We start from the raw sequence: 21,646 nt of genomic DNA on the forward strand, positions 1-21,646 counted from the left end.
AGCCACAAAAATGTCAGAATCACAGAGCCAATCAGAATTCACCTGAAACCAGACACTACAGAAATGATCTCATTTATATAGAAAGAATTGGATGATGGGAAAGGATAAGCAAAGTTGCTCACCACAACCATGAAAGGACTCTTCACAACTGGGCATAGTGACTCAAAGTGCCAATTTCAGTGCTTGGGTACATTCCTACAGGATCAAGCCCACCCTGCTCCATCCAGTAAGTCCATGACATTTAGGTTTGCCAGATTAAACTGAGAAGTCCTATTTTTCCTTTTTTTTACTATATAATATCTACTTGTGAGTACATTGTAGTTATCTTCAAACACACCAGAAGAGTGTATCAGATCACATTGCAGAGTTCTGTAAGTACCCATGTGGTTGTTGGGATTTAAACTCAGGATCTCTGGGAGAACAATTGGTACTCTTAATCCGTGAAGCATCTCTCCAACCCCTGACAGATCCTGTGGCAACATACTGACTAAAATTCTCTGTACATTCATTCAAAGAGTTAATATTTCCAGGCTTGAATGACAATGGTACATTTATAACTTAAATGAAGTATTTCATAAGTGACACTGGTCTCAGATATTGAAGTGGTGGGTGAACTATCAGAAATAGAAGGATGCTGCAGGCCCCTGTATATCTATGCAGGATAGCAGTAGATGTAATTGCACTTTTTATATATAATACACATAGCTTTCCAAACCTATTTATTTTTATTTTAGTTTGTTTAAGATTTATGACGTATAGAGCATTCTGCCTGCATGCATGCTTGCAGACCAGAAGAGGGCGCCAGATCTCACAGTAGATGGTTGTGAGCCACTATGTGGTTGCTGGGAATTGAACTCAGGACCTCTGGAAGAGTAGCTAGTATTAACTGTGGAACCACCTCTCCGGCACCATTACTTCTATTCTAATCTGCCTGGTGTCTCCAGCAATTTTCTTGTGGATGTTCTCTTGGCATGATAAAGTTTGATTTTAACCTGTGCGCTCAGAAGGGACACACATCTGCAATGACATGTTCATTTGGGGTTTTGTATTTGTAATCCAAGATCTTTTTATTTGTATTTAGCATGGAACTATCTATGTAAACAAGGATGTTCTACTCCCTGCCTCTGCCCTCCTGCTTGAACTCTTGAAGTAACAGTGGACCACCACCATGAAAAATCACAAAAGATCCACAAAGAAGCAATTAAGTACCTACTAGGGCGTTATGAAATATACTATCACCTTAGATGATTCACGGCATGGCGTATAGATTAACAACTTGTAGCTGGGTATTTCGAGGCATTGTTCCATTGGACTAGACAGAAGACTCTGGCATGAATTTTCTAATGGCGCTAAGTGCCCTTTCATTTTTCTGAAAGTCTTTTGGACTTATGCCAGAGTGAGGGATGTGCACGAATCTCACTGGATATTAAGTGTCCATTTCCTTTAAAGCTGAGGTTGGGTTTCTTTCGAGAGAGGAGTGCTTGTGACTGGGATGATTCAGGTCTCCTCCAGCCAAGGCAACTGTGGGAGAAGACATCACTCAGGTGCACTAAATTCTCACTTCCACAAGCTGGCACCCCATACCTAGCAAAACATATCCTCATTTCTTCAGGACAAACATGTAACACCATTTGGGTAGAAGGGGTCAGAACAAGACCACTCTTCTGTTTCCCTTTTATTTATTAAGTGGTGATCACCCTTATAGACAGCAGACTGCTGTGGTCAGAATGGAGGAAGGTGATAATTTAAGGCCCGTCACTAGTAGGAATTAAAAGTTGACATTTTTATCCACAGATAGTATACTAACATTTATGAAAATTCCAAGGATATAATCATTAAGGAAAATTTGCAAGCTGATTGCCCATTAATTATTATATATCAAATGTATAAAAAAATCAAAGAAAAGCTATTGCTAAGGAGTACTGATCAAAAAGACTGCATATTTTTATTTTTTCATTTTAACTTGGTTTCAAATGGCGTGTGTGTGTTCCTACATTTTAAATTGATGTCAACAACGAGAAACTGTCCAGAGGGATAAAAAGAAATGATAGAAGAGGTGAGGAAAGGAAGGACAATGGTATTGAGAGGCAGAGATTGGCGCAATATATGGTGTATACATATATGAAAATTAGACACACACACAAACACACAGACACACAGACACACAGACACACAGACACACACACACACACACACACACACACTTGTGCAATAGCAGCAAGGTCCTTAGCAGGTAAAAGAACTTGCTACCCTAGTATGATTATCTGAGTTCAATACCTGGGACCCATGGTACAAACATGGACTCAATATTGTGGCACATATGTGCACAGACACACACATATCCACTGGCAAAGAAAACTTTGAAAATTCATAAGCATTTGACTTTAGAGGCACAAGGATCAGGAGTTGGGAATGAGGTCACCCCAACATTCACTTACCTCAGAAAACCCAAGAACCGAAATTGAGCTAAGCTAATGAGTCCGATTAAAGTGTGGCAAATGCAAGAAAAAAGAATTTTAATGTGCAAATATGTACGGCATAAACCACAACAAATATTAGGTTAGAAATATCACATTGCTGGTCCTTTATATTAGTTGATAGAAAGAAAGTAACAAAGAAACAAAAAAGAGAGAAAAGAAACTAAATGACAAACTTATGAAGGGAAGTAGAAGCCATCAAAATAAAGGCAGGGAATGAAAGAAAATGGGCTGGGGTGCCATGCTTGAAGGAGGAAAAGACTTTAGACTCTCTGCTCCGATGAAGCTGACTAAGGTGGTGGGTATCTGCGGGTCCTTCACAGGCGCTTTTGCGCTGCCTGCTCGGCTTAGGCACAGTTGTTTGTCCTCTTGGATCCTGTGCGGATTCCAGGTAAGGCGGGCAGTGGGAGAGCCAGGTCTCCAGCTAACTGGCTAAGCTGCTGTGCTTCAGAGCACAGGGTGCTTTGTTGCAGCTTGAGCAGGAGCTCCTGAGTCTGCACAGCCGCTGCCACAATGTTTCCACCTCACTCCTGCTTTCCTCCCCTGTGAAATCCCCTCCGGAGTCATGTTTGCTGCTTGCTGTTGTCCTGAACTGCTGCCAAAGAAAAACAAGCTCGTTCCTGAAGAACTATTGCTGAACAGGTCCTCTTCCCCATATCCTAATAACTTTTCTCTTCCATTACCTATGATGTGGGCTACTTATTAAAAGTAGTTTGCAAAAAACTTTGCCTCCATCCTGCTGTAGTAGAAATAAGGAAAAAGGAAGCAGGTCCTTTTGTACAAAATACTTTATCAGAGGTCTTAAGCTCCTCAGGCTTCCTCAAAGAAGCTCTGAAGGCAATTTTAGGAAGTATCTAATAATATTGTATGTGATAAAAGAAGGGAGGCCCTTGGGTCAACAAAAATCCAACTTTATTAGTCTGGTCTCTTAGTCTTCGGTGAATCTATCTAGGCTCTTCTGGCTTTTAGAGTCTCTGGGAGAAGTAATGTGTGATTCTCATAGGAGGACTGACATTGTATGTTACCAGTACTTTTTCCCTTGCAGATTTTATTACACTTATTTGTTCTCCATCTTCACTGTCTTAGGAAATATATGCCCAGGGGAATTTCTTTTCCACTCCAGTCTATTTCATACTGTGTGCTCCTTTTACTTTGATGAGTCTCTTGTTTAAGTTAAGGACATTTTCTTCTATGATTTTGTTGAGAATTTTTGTTTGTTTGTTTGTTTGTTGGTTGGTTGGTTTTTGTTTTTGTTTTTTGTTTTATTTGCCTTTGACCCAAGTTTATTTTCATCCTTCCTATATACTTTATTGTCTTTATCATTATTATATTTGTTATTTTGCAGAAAAATCCTGTCTATTTCTTGGATGTTTTCTTCCAGGATTGACTTCCTTCCTTCCTTTCTTCCTTTGCTTTTCCTTTATTCCTTTCCCCCTCCACTCTTTTCCTCCCTTTGGATTTAAGATTCCCTCTATCTACGTATCCATTCCTTCTATCATCTCTTCAATGCCTGAGGTTCTCTATTCCATCTGTTGGAGTCTGTTATTAAGGTCTGCCTCTGAGAGACTATTTGAGTTCCTACATTTTACTCATCCACATCTCTCTGTTTAGGATTTCTTTATTCATTTCCTTCCACAGTTAGTGTTTTCACAGATTTCCTTATTTTTCTCTTTAAAGACCTCTCTCATGTGTGCAAATGCTGTTTTACAGTCTTTTTTATTCCTGTTCTTCAGTCATGTTGACATATTCAGGGCCTTCTGTCATAGTGTTGATGGTTCTAATAAAGATTTTAATGTCATGGCTGTTACTGGTTGTGTTTCTATGCTGGTCTGTAGGTATCTGGGCTTGGGAAGATTGTAATTCTAGGGGCTGGATCTGGTTTTGTGTGGTGGAAAGTATTTGATCCCAACCATGGATTTCTGCCCATCCTTTGTCCATTTAGTTTCTGGATAAAAGGTCTATGATAATCCTTAATTAGCACAAGAACTGGGCAGATAGCTATCCTCTATACTATTATGCATATTTCTCCAATAATTCCATTGTATAATTTGCCATGGTTTTGTCTGGGCTGCTTTTCACTCCAATTAGACCACTCACACGGCCATTATTTAAAGATTCTTACCTCATGGTGGCTTCTCCTCTACGTTCTTCTTTCTACCCCTGTCTGTAATGGTCTCCTCCCACCCCCAAGTTGGGATCACCAGGGAACACCTGTCTTAATTCTGCACAGCTTTTGACTATAGGCATTTTTATTTACAATTCAGAAATAACTTGGTGGTAAGGTCACATAAGAGTATGCATTGGTGTTTTCTTTCTTTCATTTGTTGTTGCTGTTTTTAATATGTCTTTGTCTGGTTGGTTGGTTGGTTGGTTGGTTGGTTGGTTGGTTGGTTGGTTTTCGAGACAGCATTTCTCTACTGTATTAGCATTTTCAAAAGCCAGTTGCTTGAATAAGATATCTGGGGTTAGAGAAAGGCCTGAATGATAGTATTCTGCTAGCAGACTTCTGATGAAGATGTAGAACTCACAACTCCTATTGGACCATACTTGCTTAGAGGGTGACACGCCCCCACCTTAAAGATATTGGACTAAACATCTTAACCTGTAAGCCACTGCAATTAAATGCTGTCCTTTATAAGACTTTCACTGGTCATGCTATATGTTCACAGCAGTAAAACCCTAACTTCACCGTCCTCTGAAGGATCATTTACCCAATGTAGGGGACTGCCAGGGCGTTGAGACAGGCATGAAGATCTGAGTTCAAGGTCAATCTACACAGGAAGATCCAGGACAGGCAAGCTGAGGCAGGGAAGGAGTGGAAAAGAGGAAGCTAGTGATAATGGAATAGAATGAGGTGAGCAATTCCAGCACCTCTGAGCAGCAGAAGTCAGCAGCTTTGCCCACAAAGCCCTGACTTTAGTGTACAGAATAGAAGGGACTACTGGACAATTGGTGCTGGTTCACTGGAACTAAGAAATTAGTGCTGATTAAAATGAGACCAGAATCAAAGTGGTAAAATCTTATGGGGAGTGCTTTTTGAGAGCACAAAGAAGCTGTGTTATAGAAAGAGCCAAGGCTGAAGCTGGTGCTACAGCTCTCCTTGGTAAAGTCTAACAGTCACCCAGTTAGTACTGGTTTTGAAGACACGAAAGGGTCATGAAGAGGAGGTGAGGCTTGACACTGTGAGATGCCATGGAAGGCCATTAGTGAAGGTGATGACTCCATTTTTCTTGATGGCCCAGGACTTAAGAGGTCATGCAAAGAATCTGGGACTGGGCACCTATGGAAGGCTCTGGTGAAGCTTAGTTGCAGTGAAAGACCCCAGTACATTGGGAATTCCAGTGCCACTGGATGATCACAAAGAACAGAAGCAACAGTGGTATGGATCAACCTGAGGTTAGAGTGCTACAGAGGTTAGAACTGGAGACGTGACCCCAACTCTTCGGAGGAGCCCAGATCATGTGTGGGTCCCAGATATTGAAGGAAGAAGCTGGAACATTGAAGTCGCCTTGGAGACATACAGATGTTTGAGACGCCAGAGCCATGGACTCTCTACTGAGGAAAGCTGCTAACACGGAGTGCAAACAGCACAGCAGGAAACTTTTCTTGCAATCAACAAAGATCAAAAGGGAGTTGGAGATCTGAAGACCACGTTGACATCAGACATGGAGATGCAGAGTTTAAAGTTTACCCAGCTGGGTTCCTGTCTAGCGTGGGTGTTACACCTAAGTGCTTGGATCGATCTCAGATGACACGTTCAACTTTACACTGAACATTTTTAAGACTGCTATGAACTATAGGAATTCTGGAAGTTGACCTAATGGATTTTGCATTGTGCTATGTTTAGATGTGGCCCCCATAGTCTCATATGTTTGAACAAGCCTCTGGAAGCCTCAGAGTGGAATGAGAAGGTTTGTATATGCTTGGCCCAGGGAGTGGTACTATTATGAGGTATGGCTCTTTGGAGTAGGTATTTGCTTGTTGGGTCAGGTGTTTCGCTGTGGGTCTGGCCTTTAAGACCCTCATCGTAGCTGCCTCAAACTGAGTATTCTGCTAGCAAACATCACATGAAGATGCAGAACTCTCAGCTCCTACGGCACCATATCTGCTTAGATGCTGCCAGGCTCCCACCTTGATGATAAAGAACTGAAGATCTGAACTTTTAAGTAGCTCCAATTAAATGCTGCCCTTTATAACATTTGTCTTAGTCATGGTATCTGTTCTCGGCAGTGAAACCCTAACTAAAAACTTCACATAGATGCCTGGAAGTCTAGATAATTAGCATGCAGACCCCATAAATGTGTCCCTACATATCTCAAGAAACACTTTGTTCAGGTATGATCCATTGCCACAAATTAGGAACACGATGAAGGACAAACGTCCACGGTAGGGGCTGGAGAGATGGCTCATCATTTGAGAATTTGTTTCTCAAAAGACCTGCAGGGCACCTAACAATCCTCTGTCACTTAAGTTCCAGGTGAAACCCAATGACCCCTTCTGGCCTTTGGGGAACAGCACGCACAGACCTACAGAAGGCAAAACACTCATAAATATAAAATAAATCAACAACAACAACAAACAAAAACAAAAGCGCCAAAAGGAGGGAAAAACAAAGGAGAAAACTCATAGGGCACCTTTGCCTGGATATTTTGTCCAGCTTTTAAAGAAATCTAGAAACTGAATTGTAAACTATGTGGTCTGCTTGAGTTGAAATCCCAAATGGAACATAGTACATTGTCAAGAACAAAAGTCACCATCCTAATCAAGAAGAACAAGAAAACAACCAACCATAAAAACCCTATCCCCTGAAAGCTCTTGCAATTTATTATCTCTTCTGTGCAGTTACAATTGATATCATGTTTGAAGGAAACCAAAAGCAAGCAATTCTGTTTCATGACTGCTTCTATACTCCCTATAATATTGTTTTATTTCCTGGGAGATACTACAGAAAACCTGAGGAATATCCCATTAATATGTTCAAAACTCTCATCCACAAAAGAGTATATTTTAGCGGTGGCTAAATATTTGATAAGGATACGGCATTGATAATTTTTTCATCATGAAGTTGGTATTCAGAGTTGGACACACAATCTACACTGAAAGTACAATTTTCTTTGTATCTCAGTCTGACTGGGAAGTAATTATGATGCCCAATCCCTGTGAGAATGCAGAGATCCATCTCTGCCTGAGAGCTGTGGGATTTCAAATGGTTATATCACACTTCAATAAAGAAGGTTCTTAAGAGTGACGAGTTCGAGATCACTGTTTGATTCACAAGGATACATTCGATTTACTCAAAAGTAACAGGACACAAGGATTCAATATCTGCGGTGTACATGGTCTTGCTGGCCTCCTCACACAACCTCTTTCCCTCCTCACAGGATGCTTGCAGTTCAGTCTGCTCCACCAGCAGTTTTCTGTTCTCATTCATCAAAATCCTTACATTCTTCTTCAATTCATTGCGTTCATTCAGGAGGTGGAAGTTTCTGATGCTGAATCAAAAACAAATAATGGTAAATCCCAGGCAGTTTCTATTTGCCTGCCACTCCTGCAAGTACAATCATCCCTTCAAGGGCCCCATCCCCAGGCATCTCCAGACTAGAGCCACAGTTTACATGTTGGCACCAATTAGAGGCAGGTCAAATCCCGAGTCCGCAGTCCACGGGAATCAAAGTACTTCAGAAAATCCTGACACTAAGACGGTATATGCACATCAAAGAAGAGGAAATGGTGCATATGGGTGCTTATGTGTTCATGGTATTCTAAAACCATTGGCAGGTGGAGGGCCAATCCCCTCTGAGGGATGATAGAAGACCAGCAGCTATACAAACTTTCCATGTGTTTCTCATGGACCACAGATCTTTTTTCAAAGTCATAGCTGGACAGAAGTATTTCCCGCCTAGTGCTGGGGTCTCCTTTCTGTCAGTGACTCACCGGTAGGAATTGTTCTCTTGTGTGAGCTCCTTGTACTTCTCCATGGCATCACTTATCCAGTTGGTCATCTTATGCATATCCATCATTCTCATCTCATGTTGGGATTTAAGCATTGGCAATTCAACACTCAGCCTGTGTTAGAACATGACCCAAGGAACAATAACTGTCTGAACTCATGAGTTCAGAATTAGATGAAGTGTAAATAAAAAATAGCCAATAAAAAATTCAAATTCAAGGAATGGGGGCTAGGGAAGAAAGTGGAAAACTCAAAGACCACAGCAAAAACACAACAGTGAGACTCAAACCCTCACTCTCCCATAGAAAATATTTCTCTGCAAATCAGCACACATTTGTTTTGAAATAAGGGCTCCTTAAAAGGCTGGTGAGATATGGTCCTATAAAGACCCTCTGTATAGGAGGAGGGAAAGTCTGAGAGCTGCATCTTTGGGAATAACAAGTGCCAAGAATTTATTCCCACAGTGACCTTTTCTAGGTCACAATAAACCATCCTTGGATATTAAAAAAAAAGAAAATAAAGTTCAAAGCAGGAAAATAAATAAATAAATAAATAAATAATAAATAAATAAATAAATAAATAAATAAATAAATAAATGAAATCAGAGTGTTCTCTGGACTACCTAGGCCCATTTATATAACACAAACTTGCTCCTTCCTATTGGTGCTGGTTAAACTCATTATCCTGGGCATTGGACGGCAGAGCCAGGGGACCAAATGGAGGGAGCCGACTTTCAAGATCTGGTCAGGTCAGCATGAAGGAATTGAACAGTTGTGTAAGAAATATAAGATGTTTCCTCCAGTCTGTGCCACAGCCTTGGGTCCAACAGAAAGATGTGTGATGACATTTCTCTTGTTTTGAAAGCAGAGATTCTCAATCCTTGTTACATGACTCCCAGAGGCCGTAACTACTTTTTACAGGGAAGAGGATTCATAACACCTCCTCCCCTCAGGAGAGCCCTATGTGCCAGCAAGGTAAACAGAAGGAGCAAAGTGCTCTGTTGATCAATGACGGCCTCCACAGACTCATCACTATCATGACCTGCAAACTGTTCATCAAACAAATCCTCAGACCCAATCAAAGGTCCCAGACTCCCTGATCCTGAGCAAAACACACACAAATACTTTCACATCCATCCATACATACCAACCCATATACAAACATAATTAGAATGCCAACTTTATCATAGAGGTGCCATAGAATCAGTGTATAATGACCTAAATCAGAGTAAGAGTGATGACATTCAGGCATTTCATTCACACACGTTGATGCAGCAAGTATGACCAGGTCCTTCCAGCTGTTGAAAAAATCCAATCCAACTCCAAGGAACTCAGGGTCAAGTACAAGAGAGGTTGACCCTAAACACACAGCACCTAGCTTCTCTCACAGGCCATCACCTGCCAAGGCTCCTTAATGTCCAGGATGAGAGATGAAACACTTTCTTGATGTCTCTTGGCTTAGCAGAGAGAGCACAAGACAGTCAGTAGGTTACAGGGCATAATGACTACCTGTAGTTCAAACCATCATTGACATAAAGGTCCAGGATTTGAGAAAGTTCATCCCGCTCAGATTTACACTTCTGGATTTCAGATTTTAGTTCCTCCAAATTCTTTATACGCTTTTCATGGTTACTGATGAAATTTTCTGATGATGCCTTCCGAAGAAACCCTGTAGATAGATAAACACAAGTGAATGTACATATTGGATAGCCCATGGGCAGAAAAGACCATTATGAGTCTCAAAATGGAGGTTGAGGAAGAGGAAAGGCTGGAGACTTGTTGAATCCCTGAAAGAGAAGAAAAGCTATCTCTAATGTGGACTCTTAAGCTATTTCCCTCTTCCCAACCTCCATTGCCATACATAAGCCTCACTCACTATTACACGATCCCTCATACTGAAAGATAGAATCTACCTCAGACATAAAGATTTGGGACATTGTCAGCAGATAACAGACGTGGAGCAGGTCAATCCTGGAGTTCACAGCACCATCAAACCCTAATCGTGTGTTCAAGCTTAAAGTGTCTGCGACCTCAATTCATGACTAGGGGGTTCATCCTTCCTTGTTGTTGTCACCACAGACTTAGTAACCTACAGGAATCTAGAGGATGAAGTGCTTCAGCACCCAACCATGAACGGGCACATTGTTATCCTCATAGGGCTTCCTCCTGGCATTCCTTGGCAGTAGAAATTAAAAGGCTCATAGAAAAGAAGCTGCAGGCCTGCCAATTCCTGGCCCTCTGTCAAATTAATCATCAGGACTCTTGACTCTTGATCTGCCATTGACAAATTCCAAGGCTCCTGCTTGTAAGGCCGACTCCTGAAAGACTCAGCTCAAACCTACCTCCTGGAGGAAGTTCCCCGACTCTACCCAGTACTCACTGTGCCTTCCCCAGAATGATTTCATTCTTCCGTACTTACAAGACAGGAGGCCAGCTTTCTTCTGCCTCGGTCTGGACTCTCCTTGGTCTCCCCTCTCCTTCTGAACGAGCTTGAGCAGCTGGTGTAACATGCCTGTTTGTGAACCCAAAAGGCACTGAGGGAATCCCACAGGCAGTTGGTGTCACCACAACACTGGTGACATCACAGAAGATTCTAGTGCTCTCTTAGATACAAGAGATTGTCCAAGGAAGAGATTACTGATTATGTCACTGGGAAGTTCTATGGCCTACCTGCTACCCAGCTCTCCCAAAAGCAACCAATTTCTATGGGGCCCTTTTCTGCAGCCCCTCCTGTGACCCAGGGAATATCCTTTGGCAACTTCTCCTCCAAAGTTAGATATTTCTCTCTGCTTCATCGGATGTCATCAATGCTTTTGATGGGGAGAGTTGGTTACAACCCTGAATTGGATAAGAGATTTTGTTAGCACCCAAATCTCTAGGGACCATAAATGAGAGAGATTTCTCTCAATAATAAATCTACACCTGAGACAATGCACATACATACAGTCCAATTCCCAAAGTTTCCCTGTTTCCTAGAGGCCAATATATTTCTCCTATACTTTTAATTTTATAAAACCTGAATAATATTTGCTTACTGTGCATTCCTTAATAGCCGGCACTATTTCCACATAAACGTCCATGTATTTCACAAAGTCAATGGTTGATAATCCTACTTTTTGCAATAAAAACTCCCTTTTCTTGTGAATATAGGGTATCAACTACAGGGCAAATATAAAATCATAAATTTCTGTCCCTTCTTTTACATATTAAGTTGGACATCTTCCTTTCTCAAATATAGCCAGACAATTAAATTGGTCATCAGTGAGTAAAGGTCAACCTGGACTGCGTGTTCCTCCATTGTAGCCCGATAGCCATCACTTCTCCAATATCTGTCTTCCTTCATTTCCAAGTCCAGGCACGAGGATATTGGGGGTTGCCCCTTGATACTTTACTCATAGCAAACATAAGAATCAGCAGGATTGGCAGGGAGTCGAAGGGCCTGACGTCAGGTTAAACCTCAATTTTACTGGGTCCATAAGTTCAGGGGAAAGTCCATTTGGCATTGTCATCTGTGGCTTCTGTGTTCTTCTCCTAGGTTAGCTCAATCTGTGCTATGACGCCTCCTAACCTCACAGTCGTAAGAGTCTAAAACACGTCTGTCTTTTCTGGGAAGGGCTTTGCCTCTGACTCCCACCTGGAGTTGGACAACATCGCTATGCAAAGCTCAAAACAGAGGTGTGGAGATGATGGACGCCTCAGAAGTTTAGGGTCATTTCTTCCAAATAAGGCACATATTTTTCCAATGTTATTTTTCCTTTGTTCTTTTACTCATAGTGGCTGGCTTCTTTCCTGGCCTGAAGTATACTGGAGTCCAATCTTTTGGATTACTGAAGCATCTTTTTTTGAGATGACAGGCCCACCAAGGGGCCTGCTGCATACAGGCTCCTATCACCAAGGAAGTTGTTGCTACAGAATCATAGCATGGTGGTAGCAGCACATGGTCTCTCACAGTCTTCTCTGCTGCACTTGCTAAAAGAATAATAGGGTTGTTTGTTTGTTAATATTTTATTGGAAATGCCTACAATGCTGGTCAGAGTTGATACATGCCTTTAATCCCAGCACCCATAAAATTTTTTTCTTTTTTCTCTTCTTTTTTTTTTTTGCAATTGTTGTTAGAATTCCTGTTGTTTTCTTTGGTAATTCCCTCTATTTGCTCTGTACCTAGAATGTTACCCACACTCTTCATGGCCCTATCCTTCATGTTAAAGATTTTACTCTTACCACCCACACCACACATGATCAATTATTTACTTTCAAATAAGAAAAACAGGCATGAAGAAGAGAGTTAACGTGTATGGTCTCAGATAATCAACACATCATGAGTGCAGGATGGCATCCTAGGGTTTTGGATTACCCAAGCTTCTGTTTTTGAGGTCAACAGGCCTCTGCAGAAGTCTCCAGTTGGGTAGCAGAGAGTCTGGAATGGCTGACATAATGGCTTCCCCCACAAGGAGAAGGCTGGCCCTTCAGTGCCTCTGCAGCCTGAGCAGAGGTCTGCCAAGAGCACAAGGGCACTTGACCAGAGCTGGTAAGGACTGCCTTTTGGATGATCTGTGAGACCTGCATAAACAGAGGCTACCAGAGTCCTGATAAAGGGAAGGAGAGTCACATAGATGTGCTGGAAACAATCGATCTTTGGGCTGCAAGTCCTCCATTTCATTTATCTTTGCTGTGTAAATAGTATTTGTAAATGACAAAGGCATCCTCCTTTATCATGTCTAGTCTCTCTAGTTGTTAAAGTGTTCACTAGTGTAAACATAGTAGAGTTAGTACAACAATACACTGTGTCCCATTTTGTTAAAGAACTTTATTTATACATATTTTACTTATTCACATTGCATGCTGCTCACTGCCCCCTGTCACCCAGTTAATCTCTCCCACAATCCTTCCCCAACTCTCCTAGTATATTCTTCTCTGGGTGTATGAGGGCCAGCTATCACAGTAGATCCCTTCTTCCACCAAAGCCAATTTACCCATCCTGGGGCAGGTGCTAAGGATGCTGGTAATGGATGCCTTGGGCTTTCTTCATGCTCCAATTTGCTGGCTTTGGGAAGTTCATGCAGATCTGTCTGTGAACTTGGTACTTCATATAGATGGTACACAAGACGCACTGGTTTGGATAATGTTCTTGAGAGTATATTTCAATCAAACTTACTCCCACTAATACCCTAAGAATGACAAAGGTAATGGGACACTATACATCTATTCCAGGAGTTTCCATTTCTGAGAGCAGCAGAATAGAAGAAGCCCACAAAGCAGGCAAAGTTAAGTGAGGTCACACAGGGGACCTAAGAGCACACTGCTGCTTTCCTAGAGTGTATCCTAGAGGCTTATGATATCTATACACCCTCAGATCCATATGTACTGGGCACCAGGCTATTCATTGCTTTTGTCACTCAGTTTGCCACAAATATTAGGAATCCCAAAAGTCAGAGAAATTTGGAGGTATGAATAAGTCCCAGGGGCTGGAGTAAGCTCAAAAGCTCTGTGACAACAAAGAACTGATTGAGAATCAGAGAGACAAGATGCTCACCAAGACCATAGTCGTATCCCATTAAGAAAATATGAATAATAAGCCACCAGGTGAAAATATAAAGTAGGAGGTCAGAGCCCTAGAAGGTCTATCCTTTGCCCTCAGGGAAGCAGCCATTCTTTCACCCATACCAGGCCCTATGCCACACAGAGACTTCCCCCAACAACTCACTGACCTTTCTCAAAGACCTATCTGGGCTTCTCCCTGTAGAATAGGACATGCAGAGTCCTTGAGGACACCGCCAAGAGGTCTCCTCCACACAGGCTCCTTGTGGGCAAAGGAAAATGTTCCTGCAGAATCTGCCATGGCAGCAGGAGTTTCAACCAGGCTGCTCTTCCTTCCAGCTCACTGGATGCAGGCCTGAGGCCTTGGGGTGTCTTGGAAAGGAAGAAGCACACACTACCTCACTGCTCTCTCTGCTGGCGACTGCTAGAACTGTGATAGGACATGCGTGTGTTTATGAGAAGCAACTACAAAGCTGATCAAAGTCAGCACACGCATTAATCCCAGCATTCAAAATTTATGTTAATCGTTGATGTTCTTGTTTTTTGTTTGGTTTTTGTTTTTAATCCCCCCTCTCCAGCTAATTGCTCTATACCTAGAATATTAAGCACACGCTCTGGAGGGACCTATTCATGTTAGGCAATGCTTTTATTCTTTCCAACCACTCCAGAGATGATCCCATTATTTACTTTCAAATAAGAAAACAGTCATAGAGCAGTGAGTTAATCAGTATGCTCTCACAGAAGAAACACATCACGACTATGGAATGGCACCCCAACCTTTTGCATTTGTTATGCCCTTTTAAATTTTTTATTCTTTATTTGTTTTTAGTTACATTCAGATGTTATAGACTTTCTCTGTTCCATACCCATATCCCCCTACCTCATCCCACTCACCCTGTTTCTCTGAGGGTGTTCTCCCCCCCACCCAACCCTTCCTGCCACCCTGCCCTGACATTCTCCTACACTGGGGCATAGAGCCTCGCAGGACCAAGGGCTTCTTCTCTCATTGACGCCCAACAAGTCAATCCTTTTCTACACATGCTGCCGGAGCCCTGGGTCTGTCCATGTGTACCATTTGAATGGTGGTTTAGTCTCTTGGAGCTGTAGTTGGTTGGTATTATTGTTGTTATGGGGTTGCAAACCCCTTCAGCTCCTTCAATCCTTTCTCTGCCTCCTCCATTGTTCTCAGTTCAAAGGTTGACTTCAAACATTCGCCTCTGTATTTGTCATGCTCTGGCAGTGCCTTTCAGAAGACAGCTATATCAGGCTCCTGTCAGCTCTCACTTCTTGGCATCACCAATATTGTCTGAGGTTGGTGGATGTATATAGACTGGATCCCCAGTTAGGGCAGTCCCTGGGTAGCCTTTCCTCAGTCTCTGCTCCAGACTTCATCTCCATACTTCCTCATGTGAATATTTTTGTTTCCCCTTCTGAGAAGGACTGAAGCTTCCACACTTTGGTCATCCTTCTTGAGCTTCATGTGGTCTCTGGATTGCATCTTGGGTAATCTGAGATTTGGGGCTAATGTCCACTTATCAGTGAGTGCATACAATGTGGGTTTTCTTGTGATTGGGTTTCCTCACTCAGGATGATATTTTCTAGTTCCTTCCATTGCTGTAAGATTTCCATGAAGTCATTGTTCTTAATAGCTGAGTAGTACTCCACTGTGTAGATGTACCCCATTTTCTGTATCCATTCCTCTGTTGAAGGGCATCTGCGTTTTTCCCAGCTTCTGGCTCTTATGAATACGGCTGCTATGAACATAGTGGAGCATGTGTTTTTGCTGTACGTTGGAGCATCTTTTGGGTATTGCCCAGGAGAGGTATAGCTGGGTCCTCAGGCAGTGCAATGTTCAATTTTTGAGGAAACTCCAGACTGATTTCCAGAGAGGTTGCCCGGTTTGCAATCCTACCAACAGTGGAGGAGTGTTCCTCTTTCTCCGCATTCTCGCCAGCATCTGCTAACACCTGAGTTTTTGGTCTCAGCCATTCTGACTGGTATGAAGCAGAATCTCAGGGTTGTTTTGATTTGCGTTTTCCTGATGACTGAGGACTTTGAACATAACAGAAGGCATTTTAAGAAATGATGCTACCCTAACTGGTGGTCTGCATGTAGTTGAGTGCCAATGGATCCATTTCTCTCTCTTTCTACAAAGTTCAAGTCCAAGTGAATCAAGGAAATCCACATAAAACCAAACATGCAGAAGCTAATAGAAGGGAAAGTGTCGCAAAGTTCCTAGAACACATTTGCACAGGATAAAGTTTTCAGAACAGAATACCAAAGGGTCAGGCTCTAAGATCAACAGTAAATGTATGAAATCTCAACAATCTGAAAACTTTCTTTAAAGCAAAGGACACTGCCAATAGGACAAAACAGCAAGCTACAGATTCAGAGAAGAGTTTTACCAACCCTACATCTGAGAGAGTGCCAAAATTCAAAATAAACAAAATACTCAAAAAGGTAAACTCCCAGACAAACAAATAACCCGACTTTTAAACTGGGATAGAGAGCTAAACCAAGAATTCTCAACTGAGGTATCTCAATGCCTGAGAAACTCATCAAGAAACGTTCGACATCCTTAGTTATCAGAAAAAGGCAAATCAAAACGAACCTGAGATCCTTCATTACACCAATCAGAATGGCTAAGATAGAAAACTGAGGCAGCAGCAGATTGGGCTGGGATGTAGAGGAAGGGGAACACTCCTCCATTGGTGGTGTGATTACTAGCTGTATAGCCACTCTGGATATCAATGTGGAGGATAATGGGAACAATGCAAATAGCTTTACCTGAAGACCCAGCTTTACCACTCACTTCAGCGCATATACTCAAACCTGATCCACAAATGACAAGGACGTGTGGTTGAATATGTTCATAGCAGCCTTACTCATATTAGTCAAATGCTGGAAACAACCACGATAGACCTCAACTCAACTGAGGAATGAGTATAGGAAGTGCGCTCTATTCAAACAGAGGAACAGTACTCGGGTATCAAAAATGAATACACCAGGAACTTTATAGGCAAAAGGATGGAATTGGAAAATAGTGAAGTAACAGAGATCGAAAAAGACATAACATGGGATGTATTTAGTGACAAATGGATGTTAGCCCAAAAGTTCAGAAGACCCACTATACAATTCATTGATAACACGAAGGGTAACATGTCAGAAGGCCAAATTGTGGATGCTTGAACCCACTTAGAAGGGGAAGAACATAATCATGGGAGGCAGAAGGATGGAGGGACCTAGGTAGAGGCAGGGAAGGATGGACAAAGGGTAGGGGGAGTAGCAACAATGAAAAGAGACAAGAGAGAAACCCAGAGGAAAAGTGGGATAAATAACAATAAGCATCAGTGGTGGGTGGTGAACTTGGGTAACCCAAATGAAAAATGAAGAAGTCAAAATCTTTTCATTTGCAGATGACGTGATACTATTTTTAAAACTAAAAATGTATCACCATCTCTCTTTTTTTTTTCCTTTTCTTTTTTTTTCGGAGCTGGGGACCGAACCCAGGGCCTTGGGCTCGCTAGGCAAGCGCTCTACCGCGGAGCTAAATCCCCAACCCCAATATCACCATCTCTTAAGACTGATAAATACATTCATAAAAGCACAATACAATGGGAACACACAAAATTTCTTAGCCTTCCTTTATGCCAATCCAAATCATACCATGAGAAAATCTGGGTAAAATTCCCCTCATAATCATCTGAAAATATAAAATGAAATAATGTGGATTGAAACACTTAAAATGCAAAGACAAATATGAATTAGTTAGAGGTGATCCTAAATAGAGACAACTTGTCTCTAAAAAATTAAGTTTCTTAAAGCTGAAAATACATTCATTAAAGTAGTAGAATGCAAAATAACACACAAAACTCATTACCTTTCCTGTATACCAAAAACCAACTATGGGAAAGAAATCAGGGAAATATTCTACTCAAAATAGTCTTAAAATATATAACAAAACACCCTGGATAAGCACACTTATAAAGCATACTATTAGTAAGAAGACATATAAAGTGCCTTGTCCATATGAAGCCAGACAAGAATTTGTGGATCTAGAAGACAAGGTATGAAGGACTGCGTGTAAATCCCAGTGACTGAGAAAGCAGCCTGGAGCCAGTTGTGTTATTGAGACTTCAGACAGCTTGGCCTTTACACATGTAAGACAGCAGACTCCCATGAGCAAATCCTTAGCCTAGAAGATGTAGTTATGGTAGCCAAGAAGAACAAACACAGACCTGTCCCCTTTGCCTGCCTCTTACTACTCTGATGTCCCACATCACAGGAGGGTGAATGGTCTTCCGCATACCCTGAGACACAGCTCACAAGGGACAGCACCTGTCTTCAACAGAGCTTCATCTGAGCCTGCCCTTGGCCTGTGGTGGATGTGCAGGAAGTGAGCTGACAGGTGAAACGTAGCCTGGCTGGGTCTCAAAGTGCAGCTTGAGACTCACCCACTGTGATTGTCAACACTTCCATGTCTCCATTGGGAGGGCAGTGTCACAATGTCCTCCTACTGTCTTCTCACTGCATTCATATGCTTCGTGTGACACAAGCTCATTCACCGTTCCACAGGAGGCAGCATAGCTTCAGAGCCCTCATGTCTGGGCACAGAAGCCAAGAGAGCAATGTCACAGTTCACAGTGACAATGTAGATAAGCCAGGGCCTTTCCTCCAAGTTTTACTTTCAAGTATATCCTTTTATTGCAGTTTATGCTACTCTTTCTAGAAGGCCACGTTGCGGGAGAGCATTTGGATTTTGCCTGATCCACAATTTACAGATTACTTACATAGACTCCTAGAGGATTTCAGTGGCAAGGTTTCCGTAAAGTTGTATGCAAACTAACCACACACACACACACACACACACACACACACACACACACACACGCACGCACACACACACACACACACGGTGTACAGATAATAGAGACATGCATGTTGAAGTAAAGTTAGGACAGTGGATCTAGAAGATAAGATGTGAAGTGTTGTGCTAAAATGTAAGACCCTAGGACGGAGGATGGGAAACAATTGTGAGTGGGACTTTCCCACAACTTGGCCACATGAACAATGCAGTGAGAAACAACAGACCTGCATGGTCAAAGTCAAAGCCCAGGAATGTACACGGTCTACTGAATGTGATTGCAGCTCCTCTCTCTGATCTGTAATAGAAGAGTTCAGGTGTTTCCCACATACACTGACATAGAGCAGCTGAGGGCCAGCACCTCTCCTGCATACTACTTCATTACAGTCCAACCCTAGCAACCTGAAGGATATTTAAGAATGGACCTGATAGGTGATCTTTTGACCTAGCTTAATATGTAGCTGAAGCTGAGGATGTCAACATTCCCAGAGCTCTGTTGAGCAGGGGGTGCTGATTTCCTCTGGCTCCCTTAGTAATACTTCAGAAAACCAAGGAGACAGCCTCCTCAGGCCTATTCACAGCTGCACAGGATGGGACTTGGCTTCAGAACACCCTAGCCTGAGGTACATAACCAGGATGAAAGCTACAAACTCCTTCAGCACTCATTTACTGTGGTGATGCCCAGAATCATGGATAGATCTCTCTAGATCCCAGGACTGTAGTAATAGATGCCTTGTATTGGTAGAACATGGTCGTTTAGTTCCCCCACTTACTGCTCAGGACACCTAGAGAAGTCAGGAAGGAGCCAGTCCCGGTTCTGGTTCACTGACTAACAGTTCTTCACTGCACTAGAAAACTGCATGACACTCACACATGTTGACTCAGAAATCTAAGGGGACCACTATCAGGGAATGGCAGTCAGAATAACTCTAGTGGAAAGCCTGAGATGATGAGGTCTCATCTAGAAGTTCTTCTCTCTCCCAGATATTAGTGTCAGACACAAACTGAACCAATCCAAAGGGGGAAGAGTCAGCCCTGAGCCGAGGATACCACACTAGTCTCTCCCTTCTTCCTAAGGACCTTTGTCTTCTAAGTAAAAGGAGTAAAAGCCATGAGCTCTCAGGAAAACAGTGGTGCCCTTCCCAACAACTGGCATCTGAAATAGAGAAATTAATGATGTAAAGTCTCTGACTTCCAGGAACCATAACAAGCAGGGAAGTCCAGCTGCTTCTTATAAGCTCCCGGCTCCAGATTTCCATGCCTGGAAGCCTCAGCTCAAGGCTCTCTCCTCAAGGAACCTCCTCACCCTTCGCCCAGAGCTCACTGAGCTTTCCCAAGGACCATTTATTTCTTCCTTTTTTACAACAAGACAGAAGGCCAGCTTCCTTCTCCCCAACTCTCACCGATTCATGCTCTTTGTTCTTTCTCACAAACGGCTACTTAGCCTGGACAACAGGTCAATTAGTGAACCATAGAGGCACCGAAGGAACATCCCACAGGCAGTTGGTGCCACCACAACACTTGTGACATCACAGAAGATGCCAGGGCTCTCCTGGATACAAGAGATTGTTCAGGGAAGGGTCTACTGACGACGTCACCAGGAACTACCAGGGCCTCCTGCTAACCAGCTTTCCTTATGGTGACCAGATTCTGAGGTGCATCTCCAGGAGGCTCTCCAGTGACACAATGGAACCCTTTCCATATCTCCTCCCTCTAAACCTAGAGATTTCTCTTTGCTCCATTAGTAGTTACATGCTCTGAAAGGGCAGATTTCGTCAGGGGCCTGGCATGGGGAGAAAGATCAAGGGACATGGGGTGGAAGACATTCTTCTGCATAATAATTTTATTCCCAGATCCAGTCCTGTGACATACATTCCAATTTCCTAGGTTTTCCTGTTTCCCAAAAGTCAGTATTTCCCTCCAGACCTTTAATTTATTGGATATTGATTTCATTTTCTTATTGTGCATTCCTTCCAAGGTGTCTTTCTTTACATATATTCATGGATGTGTACTCACAAAGTCTCTGTTTCACAATTCCTTTGTTGCAATGATCTTGGTAACATAGTGAACCCAGTTACACAGTGAATATACAACTTTAAATGTTGTGCACCTACTTCAGATGATAAACTTCCAAATCCTTTCTCAAAAAAATAACCAGATATCAGTGAGCAAAGGACAACGTGGACGGAGATTGGTCCTCTGCAGTTCCATTAGACGTCACTTCTCTAGTGTCCACCTTCCTGAGTTCCCAGGGCCAGGCCTGACGGTGTTAGAGTTTGGACCATGATCCTGTATTCATGCCAAATGTAAGATCCAGGAGGTTGGGCAGGGAGTGGAAGGGCTTGAGGTCAGGTGAAAGCGCAACTTTAATAGGTCCAGAAGTTCTGGAGGGAGTCTATTTGGCCTTGTCATCTGTGGCTTCTACGTTCTTGACCTAGTTGTGAGGAATCCATGTTAAAATTCCACCTAACCTCATAGCTGTAAGAGTGTAAAACATCGCCACGTAGGTCCTTTGCAAATTGCTTTGTCCTTTTCGATGCCCAGTTGGCTCATGCAAGTTCACTACCACCAGGTCCAAATTAGGGGATATTGTTGATGGATTTGGAGGTTCACTGGGTCTCTCTGATAGTCAAAGTCATAGACTTTATGGAGAACTGGAAGGACAGGATTTCAAGAATAAAATAGTTGAAGAATTCTGCCAAGTGCTGATCTCTAAGACTTAGAAGCAATGGGGCGTGTATTCTAAACATAATATTATATGGCTCAATCCCTCCTTGTATGGAGTACAGCAGGCCCAAAATAAGAAAAGAGCCTTTCC

The sequence above is a fragment of the Rattus norvegicus genome, chromosome 15 (genome assembly GCF_036323735.1).
Source record: "Rattus norvegicus strain BN/NHsdMcwi chromosome 15, GRCr8, whole genome shotgun sequence".
NCBI lineage: Eukaryota > Metazoa > Chordata > Mammalia > Rodentia > Muridae > Rattus > Rattus norvegicus.